Raw genomic sequence first — 13,277 nt, 5'->3', positions numbered from 1 at the left:
TCAGATGCACTAGCCTGCTGACTCACCGCCTGGGGTTATGACACCCATCTGGCTGTGCCTAGTGTTTCACACATGCCTCATTTATTTTCCACCTTTCCAGGTAGTTAGGAGACTGGAAGTCAAAATACTATCCATCGGTAGACAAATGGATAAACAAAATGTGATATAGACCTACAATGGAATATTTTTCAGTCTTCAAAAGAAAGGAATTCTGACACATGCCACAGCCTGGATGAACTTGAAGGCATTATGCTAAGTGAAATAAGGCAGTCACAAATGATACACATTTCTTGATTTCTTTGATATGATGTACCCAGGTATTCTAATCAAATTCATAGTCAGACTTCTAGAGACAAGGTAGAATGGTGGTTGCCAAGGGGTGAGGGAGAGTGTATATTGAGCAGGTACAGATTTCAGTTGGAGAAGATGAAAAAGTTCTGAAGGTGGATGGTAGCGATGGTTGTGTGATAATGTGAACTGTATACTTAGGGATGGTTAAAATGGCACTTCCCTGGCAGCCCAGTGGTTACAAATCTGCCTGCCAATTCAGGGGACATAGGTTTGATCCCTGGTCCAGGAAGATTCCACAGGGTACAGAGGAACTAAGTCTTTGCCCCACAACGACTGACCCTACAATCTAGAGTCTGGGAGCTGCAACTACTGAAGCCCAAGAGCTGAGAGCCTGTGCTCTGCAACAAATTGCCGGAGTCCAGCTCCAGCAGCCAGGGACTCAACCTGAAGGGGTGAGCGGTGTCGGCGAGAAGCTGAGGCAGCCTCTCAGTTTTCTTGGACTGCCTGTTTATTTCAAATGCCAAAGTCTTTGACTATGTGGATCACAATAAACTGTGGAAAATTCTGAAAGAGATGGGAATACCAGACCACCTAACCTGCCTCTTGAGAAATCTGTATGCAGGAAGGTCAGGAAGCAACAGTTAGAACTGGACATGGAACAACAGACTGGTTCCAAATAGGAAAAGGAGTACGTCAAGGCTGTATATTGTCACCCTGCTGATTTAACTTCTATGCAGAGTACATCATGAGAAACGCTGGACTGGAAGAAACACAAGCTGGAATCAAGATTGCCAGGAGAAATATCAATCACCTCAGATATGCAGATGACACCACCCTTATGGCAGAAAGTGAAGAGGAACTCAAAAGCCTCTTGATGAAAGTGAAAGAGGAGAGTGCAAAAGTTGGCTTAAAGCTCAACATTCAGAAAACGAAGATCATGGCATCTGGTCCCATCACTTCATGGGAAATAGATGGGGAAACAGTGGAAACAGTGTCAGACTTTAGTTTTTTGGGCTCCAGAATCACTGCAGATGGTGACTGCAGCCATGAAATTAAAAGACGCTTACTCCTTGGAAGAAAAGTTATGACCAACCTAGATAGTATATTCAAAAGCAGAGACATTACTTTGCCAACAAAGGTCCGTCTAGTCAAGGCTATAGTTTTTCCTGTGGTCATGTATGGATGTGAGAGTTGGACTGTGAAGAAGGCTGAGCGCTGAAGAATTGATGCTTTTGAACTGTGGTGTTGGAGAAGACTCTTGAGAGTCCCTTGGACTGCAAGGAGATCCAACCAGTCCATTCTGAAGGAGATCAACCCTGGGATTTCTTTGGAAGGAATGATGCTAAAGCTGAAGCTCCAATACTTTGGCCACCTCATGTGAAGAGTTGACTCATTGGAAAAGACTCTGATGCTAGGAGGGATTGGGGGCAGGAGGAGAAGGGGACGACCCAGGATGAGATGGCTGGATGGCATCACTGACTCGATGGACGTGAGTCTGAGTGAACTCCGGGAGATGGTGATGGACAGGGAGGCCTGGCGTGCTGTGATTCATGGGGTTGCAAAGAGTCGGACACGACTGAGCGACTGAACTAACTGAACTGATGATTCTCTTTTATACTTTTACAAAAGCATTAGGTCAGAGGTTTGATATTTTTAGTTCCCATTGACCCAGATTTATTTTTCTCCCAAAAATCATTGTTGCCCTTCAAAAGGAGTTCCTTCCTCAGCGATTCTCTTATCTACTTTTTCTCATGTGTCCTTGTGAATACACTGTAACTCTCGCCAATGTCTGGGCTGCATACCACATTCCTCACTTTAATTCTTATCTAAGTCCTGTTTGCCCCTAGTATCTTAAGCTCACTATTTCTAAGAAAGGGCTTCTAGCTATAAATATCTCTAAAGTCCCTAATCTCTATAAGCTATAGTAGAATATTATAAGCTATAGTAGAATATGCTAACATTACAGTATCCCTTAAATCTTTAGCTTCTAAGTATTTTAATTATTCCTAACCCCGAAATTCAGCAAACTCCTTTGCCATAAAACTTTCCTCACAAATAGGCTTCAGATAGCAATTCCCTCCCATAGTCTCAAGCTGCAGCCTCTGTGCTCACCCTGGAACACTCTTTTGTAAAAGTCCTTGAAAAAATGTCAATGATTAACTTTATGAATTATTCTTTGAGCACAGCTGCAGAAGGCTTTATGCCTTCTCATGCTCCTCTCAAAAACAATAAGCACCTTAATATTCTCTTCAGTCAACTCAGCCGAGGAAAGGAAAAAACAAGTCAGAATCACAAAACCTAACTCCTTCATTCCGGGTCCGTGCCTACGGAACAAAGGGAGGGGGTTTAGGGCCGTGTGCCTCCATTTTGTCAGTAATGCCTAACGTGGCTCCTGACAATAAATCACCACAATGAGAAGCCTGCACACCACAATGAAGAGTAGCCCCCACTTCCCACAACTAGAGAAAGCCTGCACCCAGCAATGAACACCCCATGCAACCAAAAATAAACTGGTGCATTTTTAAATTGTTAAAATGGTAACTCCTATAATATTTATATTGCCACAATAGAAAAGTACTGTCATGGGAAGAATCGATGTTAAAGATAGACTATCCTATCCCTCTGAGAATTTCTATGTTAAAATTCCTTTTTTTTTATACCCCACCTTATCTGTAGATTTACGGATCTGTAAATTTACCTGCAGATTTAGCACTCTGTTTTTTCATGGTGAGAGTGGCTGGCTCTGAACTCTCTGTGTGATCTTTCCCCTTGTGTCCTATAAGAAGCGAGCTTCTCTCTTCTACGCACCATCATATATTTAACTTGTCTCTAAGGTGATGGGCTAGCTTTCCTAAGCCCTCCTGGCTGTTGCTCTCTTGAGTTTATTACCACTCCCTCCTCAGGAACTTGGAAGAAAAGTGTTCCAACCTGTCTGGCCCGAAGCAACCTGGCCTGGCGCCCACCCCTGCTGGGCCTGTGCATCTGAAGCTGTGGAATCCAGTTCACTCAGGGGCTGTTGAACAACTTGAGCAGCCCTGCTGAGGGTGAGTGATGGGTTTTATTGTGATGTGGGTATTTACAGTATGGTCTTATATGGGAGGCACCTTTGGGAGGCACCTTTGGTAGGCTGCGGTCCATGGGGTCGCTAGGAGTCAGACATGCCTGAGCGACTTCACTTTCACTTTTCACTTTCATGCACTGGAGAAGGAAATGGCAACCCACTCCAGTGTTCTTGCCTGGAGAATCCCAGGGATGGAGGAGCCTGGTGGGCTGCTGTCTATGGGGTCGCACAGAGTCGGACACGACTGAAGCGACTTAGCAGCAGCAGCAGCAGCAGGATGTTTTCTCTGATGAAGACCACTCCTGGAACAGAATGTCCTACTCACTGCCGGAAGTGACTGGATTTTGTTGTTTGTTTGTTTAAAGCTTTCTGCTTTGCATTGGCAATAATTGTTATTTTCTAAATTGGAGAATAGCTGATTTACAACATTATATTAGTTTCAGGTATACAGCAAAGTGATTGTTTTATACATATTTTTCAGATTCTTTTCCATTATAGGTTATTAAAAGGTATTGAATATAGTTCCCTGTGTTGTACAGTAGGTCCCTGTTGCTTATCTACTTTATATATAGCTATGTGTATATGTTAATCCTGAACTCCTAATTTGTTCCACGCCCACCTCCCTTTCCCTTCTGGTACCATAAGTTTATTTTTTGTGTCTGGAGTCTATTTCTGTTTTGTAAATAGATGCATTATTTTTTGATTCCACATGTAAGTGATTTCATAAATATTTATCTTTCTTTTTCTCAGGATGATAATCTCTGGGTCCATCCATGTGGCTGCAAATGGTGTTAGTTCATTCTTTTTTTATGGTTGAGTAATAGTCCATTGTGAGGAGGGCATGGCAACCCACTCCAGTATTCTGGCCTGGAGAATCCCATGGACAGGGGAGCCTGGTGGGCTACAGTCCGTGGGGTCGCAAGAGTCGAGCATGACTGAAGTGACTTAGACAGGCACAGCAGTCCATTGTCTATATGTGCCACTCCTCCTTCATGGTGATAGTTTATCATGTCCGTAGCAATCCCTCATAGCTCAGTTGGTAAAGGATCTGCCTGCAGTGCAGGAGACCTGGGTTGGGAAGATCCCCTGGAGGAGGGAAAGGCTACCCACTCCAGTATTCTGGCCTGGAGAATTTCATGGACTGCATAGTCCATGGGGTCGCAAAGAGCTGGACACCACTGAGCAACTTTCACTTAGCATTATTAGGTGCTTTGATTAACTTACTTGATTCCCATAACTTAAATGGGTGGACTGGGACAAGTAACTTTCCCTTGGTGGGAGATGAGGGAAATAGGGCCAAAGGGGTCAAGCGACGTGCTTGAAGGCTGTGTTCTCACGTGTGAGCAAATTTCAGGAACACCCGGAAGGCTTGTTAAGACAGTTTTCTGGATCCCTTCCTGGAGCTTCTGATTCAATAGGTCAGTGGTGGGGCCTGAGAACTGGCATGCTCACAGGTTCCCATGAGGATGGTGATGCTGCTGGGGCCACCCATCAGGCTCACACTTCGAGAAGCACCAGCCTGAGGTCTCAGAGGTGCAGAACCAAGCCTTCTGGGCAGAACGATGCTCCGTGTCCTTCTGCCCCCAGTCCTGTCTACCAGTCCATGACACGGTATAGCAGGGGTGGGGTCGAGCCATAGAACTGATTGCACAAATCCTTCCCCAAACAGTGTCATTATTTCACAACCAGTTACCCTACCAGTTGTCAGCTAACCTAGCAGCCCCTGGAAGGCAGGAGTCACATTCCTCTTCCCGGAATCTCCTAGGGCAGCAAACCACACCTGGCTATTATGAACGTGTACCAAACAAGCAATGTGCATGAATATCCAGATAGGACTAGCCCACCTCAACCTCTCCTGATTCCTAAGGTGCACTGCTTGATGCCTGGGAAGAGCGACTAGCCAGGCCTTTCCTCCCACCCCCTCACCTGCTAGACTGTCCTCTATCAGTGACCCAGCTTGCACATGGGGCATCAGGCTTTCCCCTGGCTGCAACACAGAAGGCTCTGTACCTAGAAACAGAATCTAGAGCAACGTGCTAGACACCCACCAACCTCCTTCCAGTGAACCAGATCCAGGATGTTTCCATATGTCAGCATCCCCATGGGATTGCTCCCTGTCACTGGGCAGCGGGGCGGCCGCTGGGCTATGGCCCTGAACCCCACATCTGCGTGGCCATAGCCACCGGACGATGTGGGCAGGTGTGCAGTGCTCCTAGGCGGTTTTCTGTATATCACACACACACACACACACACACACACACACACACAACTTACTTGTTCAGTCTCCTGCACCTATACATACCCTTGACGTGACGCAAATCATTTGCCTCTGTTGTTTTAACTCCCTAAAAGAGTCAATATCAGTTTTCTGGCAAACACAGATGCATGTGTATACGTACATCTGTGTGTGTCTGAGTATCTGTATGTGAGTGTCTCTATGTGAATGTGTGTGTGTGAGGGTGTGTGAGTGTGTGTGTATGAGGGTGTGTGTATGAGGGTGTGTGTGTGTCTTGTGTGTGAGTGTGAGTGTGTGTGAGGGTGTATGAAAGTGTGAGTATATGAGGGTGTGTGTCGTGTGTGAGCATGTGTGAGTGTGTCTTGTGTGTGTGTGTGTATGTTGTGTGTGAGTGTGTGAGCATGTGAAGGTGTAAGGGTATATGAAGGTGTATGAATGTGTGTGAGTGTGTGTCTTGTGTGTTAGGGGGTGTGAGGGTGTGAGGGTATGTGAATGTGTGTGAGTGTGTAAGGGTGTGTGTCTGATGTGTGAGTGTGTGTGAGGGTGTGAGGGTATGGGATCGTGTGAGTGTATGTGAAGGTGTGTATGAGTGTGAGCATATGTGAGTGTGTGTGTGTGTCGTGTGTGTGTGTGTGAGTGTATGAGTGGGTGTGCGCATGTGTGCCTGTGTCTGTGAGAGTGAGTGAGCGTGTATTACAGATGAGGAAGACCCCCGGGAATCCCAGGGACCTGACAGAGGAGGCTCTTCTTCTTCAGGTCTCAAGTCTGGGTTCTTTCCATCCATGCTGTGAGGTCTGCGTGTTCCCCCAATCTGGCCCGCAGGCCTCTGAGGCTGTGTTTCTAGATTGATGGGGTGCCATGTAAACTTTCCTAGGCCCTGCCATTAACAGTTGGACGCTCTCTGGTTTACGTTCTGGCAAATGTCGACAAAACAAAACACAGCGGAACTCCATTTCCGAGGCATCCAAAGAGAGGCGAGATGAGGGAGTTTCTGAACGTTCGCTCAGCCGTCCGAGTTGTGTCTAACAGTCACACTTCAGAGAGAAGTGAGGGCTCGGGCTGGTGCCCGGCACAGGGATGCGCGCGCCCTAGAGCCGAATATCCAGAGCGATGCACTTGCAAGTGTGGGCGCGAGTCTGTGCAGCTCCCGCCGAGCCGTCTAGGACTCCGAGGCAAAAGGAAAATTCAGCAGTGACGCTTCTGTCTTTATGTGAAATGTTGGTCATTTGTTCACCGTGGATTCTTTCACATTAGTTTTTATTTTGATGACGTCGCATTAGTTGGGGTGTTTTGTTGTCGCCCTAAAGTTTGCGCCTGAGATGGTTGCCTCACTCCTTCACCCAATTCTGGCTTTGAGTTTGTGTTTGATTCTAAGACAGCCACAACCCTGGAAGCTTGGGTCACTACAGAGCTCTGGGTGATGACGGGTGATGATGTGGTGGGTAGATAATCCCTCATGTCTGTACCGGCTTCCATTATGCTGCGCTTTGTCCCCGCAGGGCCCTACTGATGCCTCTTCTCACTCTATAAGCTCCTGAAGCGTGGACATTATCTGATTTACTCACTGTCTTCTCCAGAAACTATTCAATAAATACTTGTTGAAACAACCTCTGAGGTTAGTGCTGTCGTTATCCTCATTTTACAGTGGAGAAACTAATGGGTTTTTTTTGTTTGTTTGTTTTATTTTTCGGGGGTTTTAATCACTGGACCATCAGGGAAGTCCCTGGGGCCAATGTCTTAACTATATTTTTATTTTTATTTATTCTGTAAAATGAGAAGACATAGAGTATGCACCTACCTGCTTGCTCAGTCATTTCTCTTTGTGACAATTTGGACTGTAGCCCACCAGGCTCCTCTGTCCATGGGATTCTCCAGGCAAGAATACTGGAGTGGGTTGTCATTCCCTCCTCTAGGAGATCTTTCTGACCCAGGGATCGAAGCCACGTCTCCCATGTCCCCTGCATTGCAGGATTCTTTATCTGCTGAGCCATCAGAGAAGCTCATGACTTAACCTTAGCCATCAGGTCTCCTTGTACCCAGGAAGACTGTAGATTGCCTTTACCTCAAGGGCAGAAGTGAGAGAGGAGCCCGAAGCTCTCAGAACTGGCAGAGCCAGAGAAAAGGGTTAAGAAGTGTAGCTTTCATCAACAGGAAGCATAAAGATCTGAACAGAGGTAGGCAAACTTTTCTGTAGATCAGGGAGTATTTTAAGCTGTGCTGGACATGTGGTCTCCGTTAGAGTTAGTCAACTTGCCAGGCAAAAGCAGCCATAAACAATATGGAAACAAGTGGGCGTGGCCGTGGGCCAATAAAACCTTATTTACAAAAGTAGCGGAGGGCTGGTTTTGGCCCACAGATGGACTGTGGTTTGCCAGCTTTTGATCTGGAATGCTATTTCCCTTAACGAGGTTATGTTAATTTATCTATGTATTTCCAAACCAAATATACAGACCGATAACAGTCATGATGATGGTGGACAGCTAAAAAACATTTATAATTGGTGGAGAATGCATGCAAAAACTCTCTGCGGGGCCTGCGGAACTGACATCCATCCAGTCCCCACCATCTCATCCAGCACCCCCTCATCAAGCCCATCCTCTCTCACTTAATGGCCACGGGGAGTCCTACTTGGACATCGCTCCCTCCACCCCGGCTCTGTGCCACTGATTTCTACACAGAAGCCAGGGTCATCTTTAAAAATCAGGAGGCGGAAGACACAACCCTTCTACTTGAAACCTTTGGACAGGGGCTTCCCTGGCAGTCCAGTGGTCAAGACTCCATGCTGCCAATGAAGAGGGCACAGGTTTGATTCCTAGTCAGGGAGTTAAGGTCCCACATGCCGCATGGTGTGGCCAAAATAAAAGAAAAAAATTATATGTCTCTATTAATGTAAGTACAGGGCTTTCCAGGTAATGCTAGTGGTAAAGAACACGTGTGCCAGTGGAGGAGACATCTGACATGAGGGTTTGATCCTTGGGTCGGAAAGATCCCCTGAAGTAGGAAATGGCAACCCATTCCAGTATATTCTTGCCTGGGAAATCTCATGGACAGAGAAGGCTGGCGGGCCACAGTTCACAAGATTGCAAAGAGCTGGACATAGCTGAGGTGACTTTGCACAATGTAAGTACAGTCATTGTCATAAATGGTTGATGAATGGATACATTTAAAAAAAGGTAATGGATGGACTTCCCTGGTGATCCAGTGGTTAAGAATCCATGCTTCCATTGCAGGAGCACAGGCTCAATCTCTGCAAAGGAACTAAGATCATGCATGCCAAAACAAAACCCTTGGATGACTTGTCACTGCTTTTAGGATTAAAACCCAAGGCTGCCCCAAGACTCCCAGAACACTGCAAGCCTTGGTCCAGCCTCTCTTCCCTCTCCACTGCCTCCTCACTCCTGGGATTCTAGCCACACTGACCTTTTAAAAAGTTCCCTGGCTCACTGGCTTCCACCGAGGAACCAGTGTCTCTTCTTGGAATTTCCCCCCACGCCACCTCTCTTTTCTCTGTTGATTTCCCAGCATCCACCTCAAACCTTGTCTTAGTAGAGCCTTTCCTGACTCCCAGGTGAGTTCCTGCTGTTGGCTCATTTGGTTCCCTAGAGTTTTCATCCACAAGTGTGCGTTTCACCCAATACATTAGTGCTCCTTCCTGGGTTGAATGCTTTCTCCTCTTAGACCAGAAACTTCGTGAGGATCATGTCAACTCTGTCTTATTCAAGCCATGGCCCGGGCACCCAGCAGAGAACCCGGTGCAGAGTGGGTACTCAGGAAACACCTCATTAAGACCCATGGAAGCAAATCCAGGCATGAGGTACCGATGTGTGTGTGTGTATATATTTACAGGCTTATATATATATATATATATATATATATATGTGTGTGTGTGTGTGTATTTATATATATTTAAGGTTCACACACTATATCAATATTTAAAATAGATAACCAACAAGGACTTACTGTGTAGCACAGGAAACTCTGCTCAATATTCTGTAATAACCTAGATGGAAAAAGAATTTGAAAACAAATAGATATATGTATAACCTAGATGGAAAAGGAATTTAAAACAAATAGATATATGTATATGTATAACTGAATCGTTTTGCTGAACACCTGAAGCTATGAACCTGTCAATCCCAAACTCCCTATCCCTCGCCCCTCCCGCAGAACCACTATTATGACCTTGGATGCAGACTGTGGGGCCACCTTGGTCCAAAGGGACTGGAGAGAGGTAAGACCATGTCACGAGCTGAAATGTCTCCCCTCGTTTGAGTGTGAGGTGGACACTGGGACCCTGGTGGGGAATGTATCGGCTGGCCTTCCCTGGTTCTAGGACCATGACCACACAAGGCTGGAGGAGTGGGATTTGATGGAAAAAATGCCCAACTTTCTTTCTGCCATTGAATCGTCAGCTTCCACTGTCCAGAAGAAACCAGCCCCCTCAGGGCAGAATTGCAGGCTTCCTTTTAGGTTCCAGGGGGACACTTAACAAAGCCTAGTGGGTGGAGGGCTGTCTCTTTGATCTCTGTCCCATCCATTCTTCTTAAAATCACATACCCAGAACCTCCCGCCAATTTCTGATCTTTTGTTCCAAGTCAACTAGTGAACGGTCATAAATTGCTTTGAAGATAAAAGCACCACATCAGAGCACCATGATACCATTATTATTTTAACAAGTGGGGTCTGCACATGTCTTCTTGACATATGAGCTGTTCAAAATATTTGTCTTGTTTTTCAATTCAGCTGCATGGGAAAAGGACTTGCATCATCCCTTGTGTATACTCCCACATCTACCCTACGTGGAGTGAGCATTGTTTTCATAAAAATGTTTGCTTTTTCCCCAACAAAAGAAATTGATGCTTCTCACGGGGATACCACTCCGTTAGTCAAAACTCCAGTAATTACTTTCAGAGGCACATATTTTTAAAATGTCTAATTTATTGCAATGCTTACAAATGCCAATAAAATGTGTAAGACTATGATATTCATAAGGCCAACGAAGTTCAGGTCACACTGAAAAAAGTTTGGTGCACAGTAAGAAGAAATACATACGTGAACATAATAATGGACTCATAAACAAACATCAGGATGGATTCCACTCAGAGAGGAGAAACAGAATAAAGCGTTTGATGCTCTACATCTCTCTCTCTCTCTCTTTTTTTTGGCTGTGCTAGGTCTTTGTAACTGCACTTAGGCTTCAGTACTTGTGATACGTGGAAGTAGTTGCTCCACGGTATGTGGGATATTTCCAGACCAAGAATTGAACCTGTGTCCCCTGCATTGGCAGATGGATTCCTATCCACTGTACCATCAGGAAAGTCCCTCTAGATTCACTATTTTAAAAAAAAAATTTGGCTGAACTGGGCCTTTGTTGCTTTTGTCTAAGTTTTCTCTAGTTGTGGCAAGCGGGGCTGCTCTTCTCTGCGGGGCACAGGGTTCTCATCACGGTGGTTCCTCTTGTTGTGGAGTACAGGCTCTAGGGCACAAGGGCTATAGTATTTGCAGCATGTAGGCTCCGTAGTTGTAGCTCTCTGGCTCTAGAGCACAGGCTCCGTAGGTGTCGTACGTGGACTTAGCTGCACTGAGGCATATGGGATATTCCCAGACCCAGGATTGAACCTGTGTCCCTGCACTGGCAGGCAAATTCTTATTCACTGTGTCACTAGGGAAGTCCTCTAGGTCCACACTTAATGGCTATTCTCCAAAGATCCTCTTCAAGAATCTTTCCAGAATTTCTCTGGAAGCATATCTGACTATGCCATGGCACATGGCTTTGGCCACCTTCGCTAACACCTTTGCAAGCCTCACCAATATCTAATGTATCCATTTGCTCAGCCTCACTGGCAGATCACCTGTCAGGCACTAGAACTGGCCTGTGGGCTGACAGCTAGGACTGAGCAGAAAATAAGGAAGGCTGTTCAAGAGGGTTGAGGAGGGGCCACTGGATGGGGCTTGAAAATAAAGAGTCAGTTCACAAAATCTAGACCTTATAACAGATACCTGGGAGCATTTGTCACACCTGCCACAGGTTATAGGCTTTATCACCTGGTCTCCACTCCAAGCCTGAGCATGAAACTCTGTCCAGCCTGGTTTCTCTCTCAGCTGTGATGGAGGGGTCCACAGTGTGGTCTGACGGCCATACCTCAGGGAACAGACCCATCCTATGGGAAGAAGTCAGAGCCTTACCAGCAGCCAGAACTTCTCCTGCCTTGGGCCGAAATCCTGGAGTCTCTGGCTGGAACCATTTTCCTGATTCCTGCTTCTTTCAAAGGTATCCTCAAAAGTCAGTCTGACTTTCCACAGACCTGGCTCTCTGTGGTTAGTTAGGGGCCCTGAGCCGACTCTATCAACTGCCCTTGAACCCCAGAAACCCCACTGATACTAACCCCACCACAGCCCTCCTCTCCCTCCCCTCAAGTCCCCAGGCACTGCTGCCTGCTCCCTCCCTGGGATCTGCCCACTGCCTTGTAGCATCTTTGGCATTGCTTGGTCTGTATTGTAAATAAACTTTCCACCCATGCCTTGTTTTCTTGTCTAATTAGTACAGAGCAGGGAAGGAGCAGTCCAATTAGATCTACCGCTAGGAGTTCCTATCCCAGGATGTCTGCGAGGGACAGCCACGCACTCCAAGTCAGCCAGCGCCCCACTGGGCTCGGTTTCTCTACCATATGGCAGACCAGACACATTCTGGAAGAGTTTACCACCCCCAGGAGACAAGAATATGTTCCAGAACTCTCCCTCCCATACCCTCTCTGGGAGATAGGCTCCACTCATAGCAAAATAAATGAAAGCACTCAAAGGTCTTTGATCTCTTACAAGAGAAGGAGTCCCTGGCTGTCACAGGGTGTCCTGCCCCTCCCATATCCCTCACGTGCAATATGGGCTGAAAACTGGGGCCCTTGTTCCAGGACAGGGGTATCTGTGTTCACCATTTGAATTGACATTCCCAGGGCCAGGGAGCAATCAGAAACTTCCTGCCCCAGGACCAAAGGAACACTTTGCTTTATTGATGAGTTCTAGAAAGAGCCAACCTCGCCCTGGGCATGACTTCACCCTCAATGTGCCCCGCATTATTCAACCCACAGGTGGATTCTCCCCAGGCCTGTGACTGTCTGGGCTGTCTGCTGTGGATGGCATTCGCAGCTGTGGCACCACCAATGTTGCCTTCCGTATTCATCCTTCCAGAATCTGTTTGGTTATCGCTGTGACTGAACTTGCTGAGGCTGGATGGTGTTTTGTTGTTTTTTTTTTTTCCAGGGCAAATTCAGCTCCACGCAGCTGACTTTGCTGGCAGTTTTGAACACAGGATGGGAAATCTACAACAGCCTCAGGTTGAGTCAAGCAATCAGCAAACAGCTGAGTACCACCCTCCTCCCACCCCTGCTGAGCTCCTCTCCCAGGAAGGAGCCACACACACCGACCTCCATCCATCTCTAATTGATGACATAATAAAAGCTGCTCTTCTCTGGGAAGAAATAGAATATGTCATAAATCATTCTGCTGGGACAAAAATGAAGTAGAGATCCAGAATTTAAAAATAGCAACTGCACGTTTGCACATTGAGTCATCATCTGATAAGGGGTTCTTCCCACCCTGAAGCATCTCTGAATGACAAGGGGAAAACATCCCCTTGTGCCCAGGGAGGGGTTGTTGGAGAACCCAGAAGGTGGAAGGAAATCATTGTTGGTG

At 46.5% G+C, this 13,277-nt stretch overlaps 1 long non-coding RNA gene across 1 annotated transcript; it reads left to right on the top strand.

Moving 5' to 3' along the window:
* Positions 1-3,238: 3,238 nt before the first annotated feature.
* LOC138416936 (uncharacterized) lies at positions 3,239-13,089 on the top strand. Its single transcript, XR_011247901.1, has 3 exons — positions 3,239-3,335; positions 9,756-9,819; positions 12,846-13,089. It is a non-coding gene; the product is annotated as an uncharacterized lncRNA (long non-coding RNA).
* The last annotated feature ends 188 nt before the right edge of the window (positions 13,090-13,277 follow it).

The sequence above is a fragment of the Ovis canadensis genome, chromosome 13 (genome assembly GCF_042477335.2).
Source record: "Ovis canadensis isolate MfBH-ARS-UI-01 breed Bighorn chromosome 13, ARS-UI_OviCan_v2, whole genome shotgun sequence".
NCBI classification, from domain to species: domain Eukaryota; kingdom Metazoa; phylum Chordata; class Mammalia; order Artiodactyla; family Bovidae; genus Ovis; species Ovis canadensis.
Note: the sequence above shows the minus strand (reverse complement) of the source record. Positions and strands in the feature narration are given on the sequence as shown.